Consider the following 14,068-nt stretch of genomic DNA (forward strand, 5'->3'; position numbering starts at 1 on the left):
AGAGCACCTGGCCCACTGGTAAGCACTCAAAAAAGGTTGTTGAATTATTTCCCATTAAGAATGCATGGTATTAAAAAAAAAAAGTCTATGGCAGTTTCCTCTTGTAGTTTGGATGTGGCGCCCCTAGTGGTCAGCCTTAGTTGGCACAATAGCATGCCCAAACACTCCCCAGGCTCAAAACTCAGCTCCCAGGCCCAAGCTCTGAGAGGCTGGAGCTGTTGTCTATGGCCGTGCAGGGCGCTGAGCTGAGCCTGAGCAGGTGAAAGTGAAAAATAGTGAGAAGACATTTGGACCGAGGGGGATGCCCATGTGACTCTGAAGTAGATTTTCATACATTGCCAAGAAATTGTCTTTCAAGGCAATTCCGAAGAATTCTAAAAATGCAGTACAGCAGCATCTGAGTGAAGTTACAAAAGCTGAAGGGGGTTGCTGAGAAAGGCAGCATCACCTGAAAAAAACACACACACACATACACACACGTATACATATACATATACATATACATATACATATACATATACATATACAATGCTCCAGCCACCCAAGGTGAATGGTTGTTCTTAAACGAGGCTGTGCACTTGGACACTTTAAGCCTTTGCACATGGTATTCCTGATCCCGGGAAAGTCTTCCTCTACCTGATCTTTAAGATCTGGCTCAATACCTTTCTTACTCTCCTAGGCCAAGCTAGCTGATTCCTTCCTATGAGCCTTTATAGGATCTAATACAGAAGTTAGAGCCTGGATGGAACTCTATTTGAAATGCATAGTTTCCTTGTCTCTCCCCATTTATAAGTGAGTTCCTTGAGAATATCTTGGTATTTCCAACCCCCTGCCTTACCCATTATAAATAATCACCTAAAATCATTTCCCTAGTCCCTGACATTCACATCACTCCTTCCCTTCCTGGCACGTATCACCATCTGAATTGTTTCTTTCTTTGTGCATCCTCCAGCTCCCCTGCTGAAAAGTAAGCTCCCATGCAGCAGGGGACTTGTCTGACTTGTTCACTGTCATGTTTGCAGCACTTAAACCTGCCTGGCGTATTGTATGCACTCCACAGGCATTCGCTGAGTGAATGAATTACAGGTGCTCAATAATGTTTATCAAATGAATGAGCAAATAGCTCATCATACATTTGTTTTTTAAAAATCACTTGATTATTTATAATCAAAAAGACGTTTAACCCCTGAAAGATGGTGGAGAGGTAAAACACATTTCCTGTAACAGTTGTATCCTGAACTTATGGCTGTTGAATTCTGGATAAAATGGCCTTTCATCTGTTATGATCCAAGCTAAGACCTTGGACGTTGAAATGGAGGAAAAACAATGTGGGAAAGGGTCAAATGACAAAACACCAAGTACCACGTGAAGTGGACTCCTATAAGGGTCACTTTCTCTGAATAATATCAGGGTCTAGGGTGAAGCTTTCAGAAACCTGAATGCCCACCAGTTATTTTTAAGGGCCTTGTTTGTTACAAGAAACGTTTAAATATAAAATGGAGAAAAAGACAAAATACAAATCTACGGGTTGGTTTCTACAAAATTCATCAAGCATGCTCAATTCCTACTTGTTCCTTCAACTTTTGATCTCTTTCAATGCCAAGGAAAACAAGAATCATGAATATGTTATTTTATGCCTTGGCTTGAAATTCACTTTTTATACACTTAGGTACAATTGCTTTATTTAATCAAATTTATATAAACTTTATAAAGGTGTTTTTATAACTTTTAGTTGATTAAATATGGAATTACTGCCACAAACTTAATAACAAGATTTTAGTTAAAATTATACATGAAATTCACATTCTGTTTATATGAGATTGGTTTACATAACTTTGACTTAGAACATCTTTTCCAGGCATCACGTAGTATGCTACTTTATTTACAGGCTTTTGCTGTAAAATTAAGCAATGTGTCACATATGATCCATTCAAATTTTTAAAATCTTTCCACTTTAAAAAAAATTCAGTAAAGTTTACATTCAATATCATATTAGTTTTAGGTATAAGACATAGTGATTCAACATTATATACCTTATGAAATGATCATCATAATAAGTCCAGTCACCATACAAAGTTATTACAATGTCATTAATTTTATTCCCTCTGCTGTACTTTACATCCCACGACTGTTTTTATAAGTGGCAGTTCTTCTTAATTCCCCATCTCTATTTGCCCATCCCCCACCCCTGCACCTCTGGCAATCATCAGTTTACTCTCTGTGTCTATGAATCTGTCTTTTCGTTGTGTCTGTGAATCAGTTTGTTGATTCATTTTGTTTCTAGATTTCACATAAACTGAAATACATACAGTATTTGTATTTGTCTTATTTCACTTAGTATAATACCCTTTAGGTCCATCCATGTTACAGATGGCAAGATTTCCTTTTTTATGGCTTAATGACATTCTGTTGTGTATACACATCACTTCTTTATCCACTGGCCTATTGATAGGCATTTATGTGGCTTCCATGTCTTGCCTATTGTAAATAATGCTGCAGTAAACATATGGGGGTGCATATATCTTTTTACATTAGTGTTTTAGTTTTCTTAACATACATACTGAGAAATGGAATTGCAGAATTGTATGGTAGTTCTAATTTTAATTTTTTGAGGAAACTTCATACAATTTTCAACAGTGATTGCACCAGTTTACAATCCCACCAACAGTGTATGAAGGTTCCCGTTTCTTTACATCTTTGACAGCACTTGTTATTTACTGAGTTTTGGATAACCTTTCTGACAGGTGTGAGGCAATATCTCATTGTGGATTCGACTTGCATTTTCTTTGATGACGAGTGATATTGAGCATATTTTCATGTCTTTGTTGTAGACACATTCTTTAGGAAAATGTCTATTCAGGTCCTCTGCCTATTTTTTTATCAAATTATTCATTTTTTGACGTTGAGTTGTATTCTTTATATATTTTGGATGTTAACCCCTAGACCAGTGATTTTAACCGTTTTCATCTTACAGCATACATAAACTAATTACTACAATTCTGCAGCACACCAAAAATATATTTTTTGCCTATCTGATGAAAAATAGGTATAATTTTGATTGATTTAGAAAAATATAATAATAGTAATTACCTACCATCCTTTTTGCTCCAAAGTGAATTTTTTTAAAAAAATCAGATGCCTATGCTTATATACAAGGATTTCTGGAACCAAGAATTAACCAATCAGATGCAATTTTATTATACAACGTGACCAATAAGATGCAACTTTATTATGCAACCCTATATATTTATGGTTCAAGATGGCATTCACACGGATGTCTATTGTTGACTTGGCTGTTGTCATTTTTTTTTAACTTGACAGTCTAAGGGAAAAGAGGTCACTGCCCCTGACAAAATAGGTATTACATGTCTTAGAACTTCTTGCGGCACACCAGTGTGCTGTGGCACATGGGCGGAAAATCGCTGACACTATTTTCTGCAGGTCATCTTAGCGGGTGTTGTGGATCTGCGTTGGGAGATCTGGGTATACACACGGCATGTTCATCTGAAGTTCTCATGAGACACGGACATGCCTGCATGCTCTGTCTTCACTGATCAAGTCCCGTGACATGTGTTTTCCCAATGCCTCTAACAAGAAGCCAATTTGGGTGATTTAGATTTCTCCTTCTTTCATACCCATTAATGGAGGTGCAATTGAGCAGAAAGCAGCCCTACTGGTTGACAACTAACCAGGGAAGATGAGGTGTAGTAAAAAGTCTAGGAAACCCAACTAAGAAGAATCAGACAAATCATAGTTTATACAAGATTTAGCCTGTCTGCCCCTGACCGGCATGGCTCAGCTGGTTGGCTGTGGTTCCACAATGCAAAGGACCACAGTTCGATCCCAGTCAGGGCACAGGTGTGGGGTGTGTTTCAGTCCCAGTTGGGGCACATTGACAGGCAACCAAGTGATGTTTCTCTCCCTCTCTTTCTCCCTCCCTTCCTCTCACTCTAAAAATAAATAAAATCTTAAAGATTTAGTCTGTATGCAGAGCAGAGAATGAGAGACCAACTAGTGAGGGGTGGGGAGGTAGGTGAACGTGTTTTGGAGCCACAGTTGTTTGCAAATAAGTGCAGTGATAAGTATTGCCAGCTGTATTTTAGGAGTCTTCCAGGACAGAAGGAAAATGCCCATTCTACTTAGGGCAACAGGGGCTGTGGCCAGTAGATCATTGCGACCACAATCCCAGCTTCTTCCTCCTCCAGATGCTTCCCAAGGTTTCACTCTTTCATTTTCTCTCCTCATTTCCCTAGAAATCTCTTCCACTCTTTGACTCTCTCTGGAAGTTACTCCCACTCTCTGTTCCTACCTTTGATCTCACCAAAGTTCTAAACCAGTAGTTGCCATATTTCCCTGTGGTGCAACAGCAATGAGAAGACCACACATTTGCATAATTCTGAATAGTTCTGACAATGATTTGAATGGAGAGTCAGGTGCACTTAGGTACAGTGAATTTTGCCCTGGACTAAAAATCACAGATACATGTATTTTAGCCTCATACCCAATGTAAACTAGCTGCTTGATTATGGTCGAGTAACATAACATTGCCAATGCATGTTCTATTATTTTTTCTGTACATCCTAGCTCTAAAGCTCTTGTAAGAATCCATGGTTCTTGCCCTGGCTAGGTGGCACAGTTGTTTGGAGTGTCGTCCCTTGCACCAAAATGTTGTGGGTTCGATTCCCAGTCGAGGCATGCCTCGGTTGCGGGTTCAATCCCCAGTTGGGGTGTGTACAGCTGGTGATTGACCCGTATTTCTCTCTCATGTCGATTTTCTCTCCCCTTTCTCTTTTTCTCTCTCTCTCTTCCCCGTCTCCCTTCTTCTTTCTCTAAAATTAGTAAACATATCCTTGGGTGAGGATTAAAAAATTTTTTTAAAAAAGAATCCATGGTTCTTAAAGCTCATGGGACAAGTAAGGCATGTATCTGAGTTTGTGTTACTGGGGCAACAGAGCAACTAGCAACCTGAGCTTAGAGTCCACATTTTCTGACTTCTACTGTCCTTTTCATTAAGAAGAATGATAGCCCTGAGCAGTGTGGCTCAGCTGGTTGGAGGGTGATTCTGTAGACCAGAAGGTCACGGGTTTGATTCCCAGTCAGGGCACATACCCAGGATTCAGGTTTGATCCCCAGTATGATCAAATACTGGGGAGTGTATGAGAAGGCAACCAATCAACATTTCTGCCTCACACCAATGTATCTCTCTCTCTAAAAACAATGAAGCAAAAATGTCCTCAAGTGAGGATAAATTTAAAAAAAAAAAGAATGATAAATTTCTAGAAAGTAAAGAACAGCCACTTGAAGACCATCACACCTGCATCACTCAAAATTGAGACACTTGACATTTTCAGTAAGGAAATCCTTAAGTTCCATCAAGTTCATGGTCCAAGAGTTCGAGAGTTCATATGTGAAAGGATGATTGTTTAAAACATAGAAACGAGGGTCAGGTGCCTGGACCTGACCACTCGGAACACATCATGTAAAACTGTAATTCATTCCCAGAGACAGTGCGTTACAGTGTCTACTGAGAACAAGGAATGCGTGTTCTGGCTGGTGCCACCAGCCCACTGATCCACTCATTTGACAAACATAGATTGCCCACCTACTATTTTGCAGAATCTTTCTAGGCACTGGTGCTTTAGGCCTAAATGAGGAATGGTGTCTTTTCTCTGCAAGGTTACAATCTCCTGGCAAAAACAGTCACAAAATATTTTGGGGCCTCTGTCTGACCCATTGTGACAGGAAAGCAAGTAGGGATAATCCTGAGAGGCCTGCTTGACTTCTGAGGCTCCCCGAAGACCATCACTTTCACCTTGACACAGACCGTATATAAACATGAACGTCCTGAAATCAGATTCTAGAACTCTAGATACACCTATATTTCTATCCCTATGTCTCAATCAAATCAATGCAAAGAAATTCAAATGGACTCACTTGACGAACCAGGGAGCTGATTCAGCTTACAAGACCTGAAAATACCAGCTTGGAGTTTCAAGACAGAAAATGAAATATGTTTGTTGGCACAGGAGTTTGTAATATGGCAGCCTAGTCCTGTTAGAATAAAAAGCCCAAGCCAAGAATGTAAGCATGCAAAGGGGATTTAAAAGCCTAAAAAAAATATCATTAGCCCATGGTGTGAGGGGGGAAGGACTGAGTAAGTGCCAGGGTGAATTCACAAAAATGTGAACATGGTTATAAATGAAAGTATGCTCCTAGGTAATGGCTGCAACCGTCCACATGTTACAGAACTATCTGAACCCCTCTGCCACGTAAAGGTCCGTGTCCATCTGCTGGAATTTCCCCCCAGGTGAACACACCAGTGATTTTAGTAGATATTGTTGGCCCTCTGCCCAAAATCCCTGCCCTAGGTGTGTGTGTCCAGCCCTCACCTCACATGCAGACTGACTGCTCACAGATTAACCCTTCTGCTTCTCTAAAGAATTGCCCTGGGCTGTTGGGAGTGGTTCCCAGCTAATGGCTGACCCATGGAGGCACCAAATCCTGGCTTCCTGGGCTTGGGGTGGGAGAGCTCTGAGCGGCCTTTCCTGTGCCAGAGCTTCTTGTGGGATCGGGCTGAGGCTAGATTTCCAGGTCTGTGCTTCTCTCACTTCCTTGCAGGTTTCTCCTAAGAACTGCTGAATTAAACAAAGAAGCCACCAGGCTGAGGGGGCCTGCGTATCTGAGGCTGTAAATGCCTCGAGGTTACAAAATCAACACCGAAGGACAGCCCCCACAAACAGCCAGCCAGGCTGGAGGCTCTAGCCAACCCATCACGTCCTCACTCCGCTCCTGCTCATTCTCTGTATGAGCTCCTGTCAGTGCTGCTTCTCCGTTTGGTGCTGGCCAATGGGAGCTGATTCTTGCTCAGCTCTTAAGCTTTTTCAGCATGCCTCACTTTCCCTTTTAACAGAGTCCTCACTCAGTCATCACTCCCTGAGGAGCTCCATCTCAGACTCCGTCTCTGAAGAATTCTAAGACGTTAATCAATGGATTATCTATTTCATAAAGGAAGGGTGCTCTAGAAGGGCCAGTAAGAAAAAACAAAGTTTAGCAGAGTCTGCTAGCCATACCCCCAGGCACGAGGAGCTTTTTATCTCAAGTCCTAGAGTTTTTTCCAAAGTGATTGCATGGGAGTCGATCCCACAAATTTGTGGGAGTCGGCCTGTAAGAAGGAAACCTGAGTGTCTCCATGTGCCCTCCGGGGGCAGCGCTGACATCTCCCCCTCGGGGAGAATGACTCATAACGAAATGGCTCTGTGAAGTCATGTAGAAAAGTGGGCATATTTTCATGCGCTCGTTATGGCTGTCACCCATCCCAATCGTACAGCCCAATTTTTATTTGAGAGCCTGGACGACAGGGGCAACCCGAGTCAGAGTCACATTGGCACATCGGCTTTAAACACCTGTGGCAGAAGACTAGCACTAAGTCAGCCAAACTGTTGCCAGGTTTCCCTCAGGCCGGCCCCATCTCACAGGTGATTGATTCACTGGCGAACTTGATGACTGCTTTTTAAAGCAACACGAGAGGCCAATTAGCACCTAACTGCCTTGATGGCCTGTGTGTCCCAGCGTAGCAGAGTCCGGTTTAGTGATGATGCAAGTCAGGGTGGCCTGGACGGCGATTCTGTTTCCACTTGTCACATGGGAGTTCCCTCAGGTCAGAGACTATTTTCTCCCTGGAGGCACTGGTGGGGAATTCCTACTTAGGTGATTTTTTTTTTTTAATGCAGATGGTAGAGCTGGTATATTTAGAGGCTCCAGAAATATCACTCCATTAATTACACTGCCAAGGTCTTGATTACCAGTGACCTGTTTTACTCAGGCCCGGGCTATTCTACATTTGCACTTGGGATGGTTCTGATGCCGCTGGGCAATGGGGCTAGAGAATGAAATGACTGGGTGGGTCATATTTACCTGGAACTTTCTGGGATAAATAAATTGCTATTGCTGGATCTGACATTAATGGTAGTCTAGTGATATGTGAGAAGGTAGAGAATAAGTACATGAATGTAGATAGTTACGTTGACAGATACACGTTCATAGAGATGGATGGATGAAGATAGGTAGGTACACAGATAGATGGATGAGTGGGTAGGTAGATATAGGAGGGGATGGCTATGGAGGTGGAGACAGAGAGAGCAGAGAGATGAGAAGGAAAGGTGAGGGGGAGCAGTTTTTTTATTGCCCAGTGGTGCTGGACAATAAAAATGATCGTGCCAGCCGAAGCCATACTAACTAATCTTAACAATCATTGGAAAAGATGAATATTGTCCTATGGCCTTTGAAAATTGTTATTAAGACATTAAAAATTGCTTTACTGTCAGTTAGCAGTGCCTAGGACAGTGAATCAAGTAAAACTGATGTTTATTTAGTAATCTATCATTGGTGACATTAGACAGATTGAGAATTAAAGCGCCTTAACTCCTCGTCAGAAACTCACCAAGAGGAGCCTGAACAGCGCTTGCTGCCTCGTCCTCCCATACAGCGCACGGCACAGAGCGAGCGAGCCAGCCTCTCTCTGCGAGGCCTGGGGAAGCCGGCGTCCTCCCTCCTGAGTGTGGGTCCACGAGCAGCGGTGTCTCCTTTGTACTTTCAATGGCGGGGACTAGCTCCAAGAGGTCCGTTAAGGTGAAATTTTTCCACGGGCATTGCTTCTCCTGGGGCGTCTTTATCCGTCCTTCTTCCTCTGCGTTTAGAAATTTCCCTTCACTGAGTTTTTCCGGCTGTGTATCAGGAGGCTCTTGAAGAGCACCGATGCCTACATTCCCACGGCCAGCTCTTCTCCTGGAACTCCACGTACGTTTGGTTTGAGCTTCACTTCCAGAGTTATCACTTTCCATTTGGCCGCCTTTCAACTTTTTTGGACAGGTCCCCTTCTCTATTCTCCATTCTTAGACAATGCCATATAGATTTGTCCATTGGAGACAAGGAGAAAACACAACCATTCACTTTGCTGTCTACCTGTAAACTGACTAACAGATGTTAGTCAGATGCACGGTGGCCAACCACAGACAGGCTTTGAAAGAGTGACACACTCGTCACCGATCAGAATGAACATCTGCTATTTGTGGAGAGTAGGGCTTGTAGCAAAGTTTCTACTTTATGAAATTTATGAAACTTTCCCTCTGCCACGTGAGAGCACAATGATACGTCTTGGCTTCTACCAGAACTTGACCATGCTGGCTGGCACCTTGATCTCAGACACCCAGCCTCTAGATCTGTGAGAAATAAATCCTGCTGTTCAAGCCGGTCAGTCTATGGTGTTAGAGCAGCCCCAACGGATGAAGACACCCCTTATTTCTCCATGAGGGCAAATAAAGGATTTGGGGTGTTTTTGATATGTCTCTTAGTTCTGAAACTATGCTTTTGCTGTGTGATAATGTTCTGACACTGATTCCAGGGTGTCTCACTCATGTAGAAACATATTCCTTGGGATCCTCAGCGTAGTGGAAATTTCTGGGCTTGGGAATTTGGCAAAAGGGCTTAAAGTCTGTCTTGGCCACTGACTAGGAGTGCTATTAGAAAAGTTACTCCATTTCTCCAAGTCTACCGCATAGGACACAGAGGACTTTAAAGCACACTGCCGGAGACAGACTAGGCACACCATAAATACTAATTAGCAACTTCCTCTCCTCCAGTGACCCCCTGGGGAGGCACAGTGACAGAAGCGCTGTTGTTTGAAAGAATCTGAAGTGGGTACCAGTAAGGCTGAGGACTGAGCTTGCACCCCAGAGCTCCAGCCAAGGTTGATTGTTTTGCTGGGTTGTGTTCTTGTATCTTTACTCTGACAAGAAACAGTTTGCAAAGGGAGATAAGCAGGGTAAACAAAGGCAACGCCTGATGAACTGAGCACGAAACAACTCAAGGATTCTACCATGTCCCTGTTCATTACTGATTTTTCTAAGAAGTGAGAGAGTCAGAACTTGGTTGATTTTTCTGTTTTCTGTAACCAGACAGTTGAAACCCCCTTAACGATAACTGTAAAAAGATGAACTTAAGGACAATGGAAAAATGTGGTTTGAGGCATGATGTATTGAATAATTCAGGGTGGGGATTAGCATTTGTGGGCCCTTTTGGGACAGACTGGAGATTTTAATTCCAGCAAGGAATTAGAATTTTTGAGACTAAGATGTTCATGGAAAAGACTTTACATTGTGCACCTGGCTCATCTACAGGTGAGGGCACTCACAGGAGAAAGCAGGACAGGGCCTGTCACTACGTGTAGTTCATGGAACCGGGAAGCCAAGGAGACAAGGCATATGGCCCCCGTTCAAAGGCTGCTGGCCCAGCGCTGAACTCCATATTGTAGGGAGTCCAGAGAATGGCTACGAGGGTTCAAAGAAAGAATAAAACATCGCAGTGAATGAGCTGCAGTGGATTATTTTAAAAGTTAAACAAAAGAAATAATGATATCACAGCATTGTCCAACTCTCTAATGATTTCCGTATTTTTATTTAGAGTATAACTTTAGATAAAACACCTTCTATCCCCTAGGCCCCAGTTGCCTCGTTTTTAGAAAGAAGAGGTTGGGTTAGATTGCTGTCTTAGATCACTGTCTTAGATTGCTGTAACAGACGGCTTACATGGCCAACATGTATCTCTCACAATTTTGGAAGCTGGAAGTTCAATAGCAGGGCGCCAACATGGGCTCTGGTGAGGACCCCCTTCCTGGCTTGGAGAAGGCTACCCCCTTGCCGGATCCTTCCATGGTGGAAAGAGAGAGCACTGGTCGCTCCATTCCCCGTAAAGGGACCAATCCCATTAAGGGCACTCTACTTGCACAACCTCCTCTAAACCTAATTACCTCCCCAAGGCCCCACTCCCGCCATCTGTCAGTCCATCGTAATTACCCCTAAGTTTCCTTCTTTCTGATTTTGTGTACGAAGGTTCCACACTGGCCACCAAGTCAAAATCAAACCATCTGTCAGCTTTCAAAACCTTCCGAAACTGGATGTCATCCAAGTTACCAAATTTGCTTGTGACCTTCCTCCAGGATGAACCCTCCCCTCACCTGAGACAAGTCTCTGGCCTGCCCTCCCTGTGAGCTGTGTGAATCCATTGCCTCTGCTTTTTTCCTCGTGCTTATTCCCCTGTCTTGCGGGGTGCTGAACTCTCTCTCTCCGTGGACTCGAGAACTAGCCATGTTGTGGGAGCTATTCCCCGAGTCCCGGGCCTTCTCCTGGGTAGTGTAGAGGAGGCTTTAGGATTTGCACCGAACAGGATTTTGAAAGAGAAGTTGTTATTTCATATTGTTCTAGTTTCTATAAATGCCAGTTCTAAAAACTTGAAATTAAATATATGTGTACAAATCTTGTCCCAGAGCTACTGTTATTAATCTACAAAGTCAAAGATTAACAGCATAGGAAAAGACAAAAGCTATCAAGTGCAGCCCAATGTATTTAGGATCATGCTTTATATCTCCAAAATACCAAGCAAATTTGCTGGTATTTGTGATGATATAAGAAAGCCACAGTATTAAGGATTTGCTATTCATTGTAACATTTTGCTAAAAGCCATGTGTATGTCTCCACACTAGGATTTAGGATTTAGGATGGAATGTTTATTCAAAAGAGAATTCCAGTTTGAATTGGTTCCCATAAAATTAATTTGTGGTAATCATTGGAGAAGTTTTTAAGATGAATGCAGTAAAAGATAGTCTTGCTTCTGATACCTGCCCATGACAAATCATTATTTCTCTTATGGATACCATGCATGGTACAGTTTAAAGAAACATCTATAATGATTATCTAAAATTACATCGAAAGCAACGATAATATTCTAAAAACAGGGTGAGCTTCGTTTGCACCTTTATTGCTGCCCATGGATATGCCTAGTAATGTGTCTACTCATAATTTGGGGTGAGCAGACAATTTATAAATAAGAAAATAGAACCTTTGGAAAAATTTGTCAATATCATTAATAATGACTCAATACAATTTTCAACTATCTAAATAGTAATGGCTTTAAATGCAGTTTGTATGAAAAGAGATGGAAGAAAAGGACCTTCGAGTGACCAGACCAACTCGGGTACTTAGGAGGTGGAGAAATGTGTGTTCTCAACAGCCCCCCTGTACCCCCAGATCCAGGCTCTCCCGCTTCCACCCTGTGTTGTGCCCTGGATCTGACCCTAACCGAGGGCATCAGTGGGCGCCCCCTGCCTTTGGCCTCCAGAAAGCTGCAGCCAATGGGAGACGCCAGCAAAAGGTCAGCGGCAGGGGTCAGGGTCGGCAGGGTGGTGCTTCCCTTCCAAAGCCCAGCTCTCAGTGGGTGGCCCTTTTCTACAGCCGCAAGTCTGCTCCTTTCCCTGGCCATTCCAGGGTAAGGGGTGGTAGTGGCCACTTGCTGTTGTGAGCGCTAGGGTACTTGTCCAGCTCTTATTGGTTCCTCTCACCATAGCCACACCTTATAAGTTATTCCTGCAATAAGCCCTCTCCAATCATCCCCTTTGAAATTGCCACCCAACTTCTGCCAGGACCCTGAAACATACGATACGTCTCCAAGTCCACTCAGGGCCTCAACCAAATGAGGACCTTTTTCACCCCAATCAACTCGCCTCTTCTTTCTATAGTCACTGTCGGTTGCGTTTGCTTCCCCAGAATCCGTTCAGTCTTTTCCTTGCACAGCAGCCTGATTTCCCATTAGAAAATCACCTCTCCTCCTCTCTCAGTGCACAGGGCTTGGATGAGGCTGATCTCAGCCCCAACTCAGCACTGATCATATATGATCTAAGTCAGTTCAGTTAGGCTTGGTCTTAGAACCTCCCTTGTAACTACAGGGGCAAGGCAGCCCCTGTGTCCGGAGATAGCCGACTGCAAGGAATAACACAAGCCTGGGAATGTCAGGCCAAGGAAGGGAACATGCCTGGGTACAAACCAGCAAAGTGGAAAAGGGCGCCAAGAGATGGATAGGCAGGCCTATCATTATTTCAGTCCACGGATCCCACCATGCTTGACGTTTACCTCTAGACTTACAAGAACGGGTACATCTCCTTTTTTGCTCAAGCTGAGCTGAGCTTTCTGTCACTTGCAAGAGAGAGATCCCTAATAGGTCTTCTCCTAATGAAAGCATGTATATTTGGAGAGTGTTATGGACTGTGACTTCTAAAATGACCTCACTCAGATTAGCGGTGCTGTTTTCACGAAGCCTCCTGACACAGAAGGTTATGGGAAGCTACCTGTGGTTTCCGTTTATTATGATTTGGAGCTACCACCACCTGTGTTGTCCCTTCAGTCCTTGAAATGTGTGAGAAACGGGACAATACCAAACTGAACAGCTTCACTTAGTGGGAAGCTCTGTGGGCTGAGCCCCACGCATGAACTGGGACAAACAAAGAACAATGATGGAAAACAGCCGAACTCTGTGCTCGAGTATTATTTTCAAGTGCCATTTGACTGGGGCTTCTCAGATGACAGGGTTCACTGGCAGGAAAGCTGTTATTGTGACAATCATTATTCCCATTTACCGCCTATTAGAATGGGAGTCACTGGGAGGTCAGACTGTCCTAAAAGCCCAGTGTTCCTGAGCCCTCAAGGTCAAGTTCAAGGGACAGCAATCAGGTGTAGGGACAATGGCAAAAGCTCAATCCTTTGGAATGAACAGAAGGGTTAACTCCCAGGAGATCACTGCAAAGCGAGCTTTACTATCTTCAACATATCACATGGCTTGGGAAAAACATCATGGTGACAGTGTTAACATGCCCCCAGGGCCTGCCCACAGCAGATTTACTCTTCTCTGAGGACAGAGGCTACGTCTCTGTCCATCACTATGTGCCCCTCCCCATTCCTGCCTATCACCATGCTGACATTCAGGGTCTGGCTTAAGAATACAGATAAAATATAAGATGACATATGAAAAGAGTCAGCATGTTAATTGTTGCTCATTGAAACCCTTGCAGATGTTATTATTGCTGTTATTTGTAAATGTATCTGTATTATTAACACCCAGGTTCAGTAAAACCCACACAAACCCTTTTAAGCAACAGTTTCAACTTTCTTACCTCCCAAGGCAATAGCTCTGTTGCAAGTTTGAGTTATTTTCCCTGCCCTTCATATGTACATGTGAGAGTCAA

General features: G+C 43.2%; 1 protein-coding gene across 3 annotated transcripts in view; it reads right to left on the reverse strand.

Moving 5' to 3' along the window:
* Positions 1-14,068, reverse strand: part of SNTB1 (syntrophin beta 1) — a 200,045-nt gene that overhangs the window by 49,423 nt on the left and 136,554 nt on the right. The gene's annotated exons all lie outside the window — the stretch shown is intronic.

Source organism: Phyllostomus hastatus, unplaced genomic scaffold (assembly GCF_019186645.2).
Source record: "Phyllostomus hastatus isolate PE091 unplaced genomic scaffold, TTU_PhHast_1.1 phas_scaffold_21, whole genome shotgun sequence".
Lineage (NCBI taxonomy): Eukaryota > Metazoa > Chordata > Mammalia > Chiroptera > Phyllostomidae > Phyllostomus > Phyllostomus hastatus.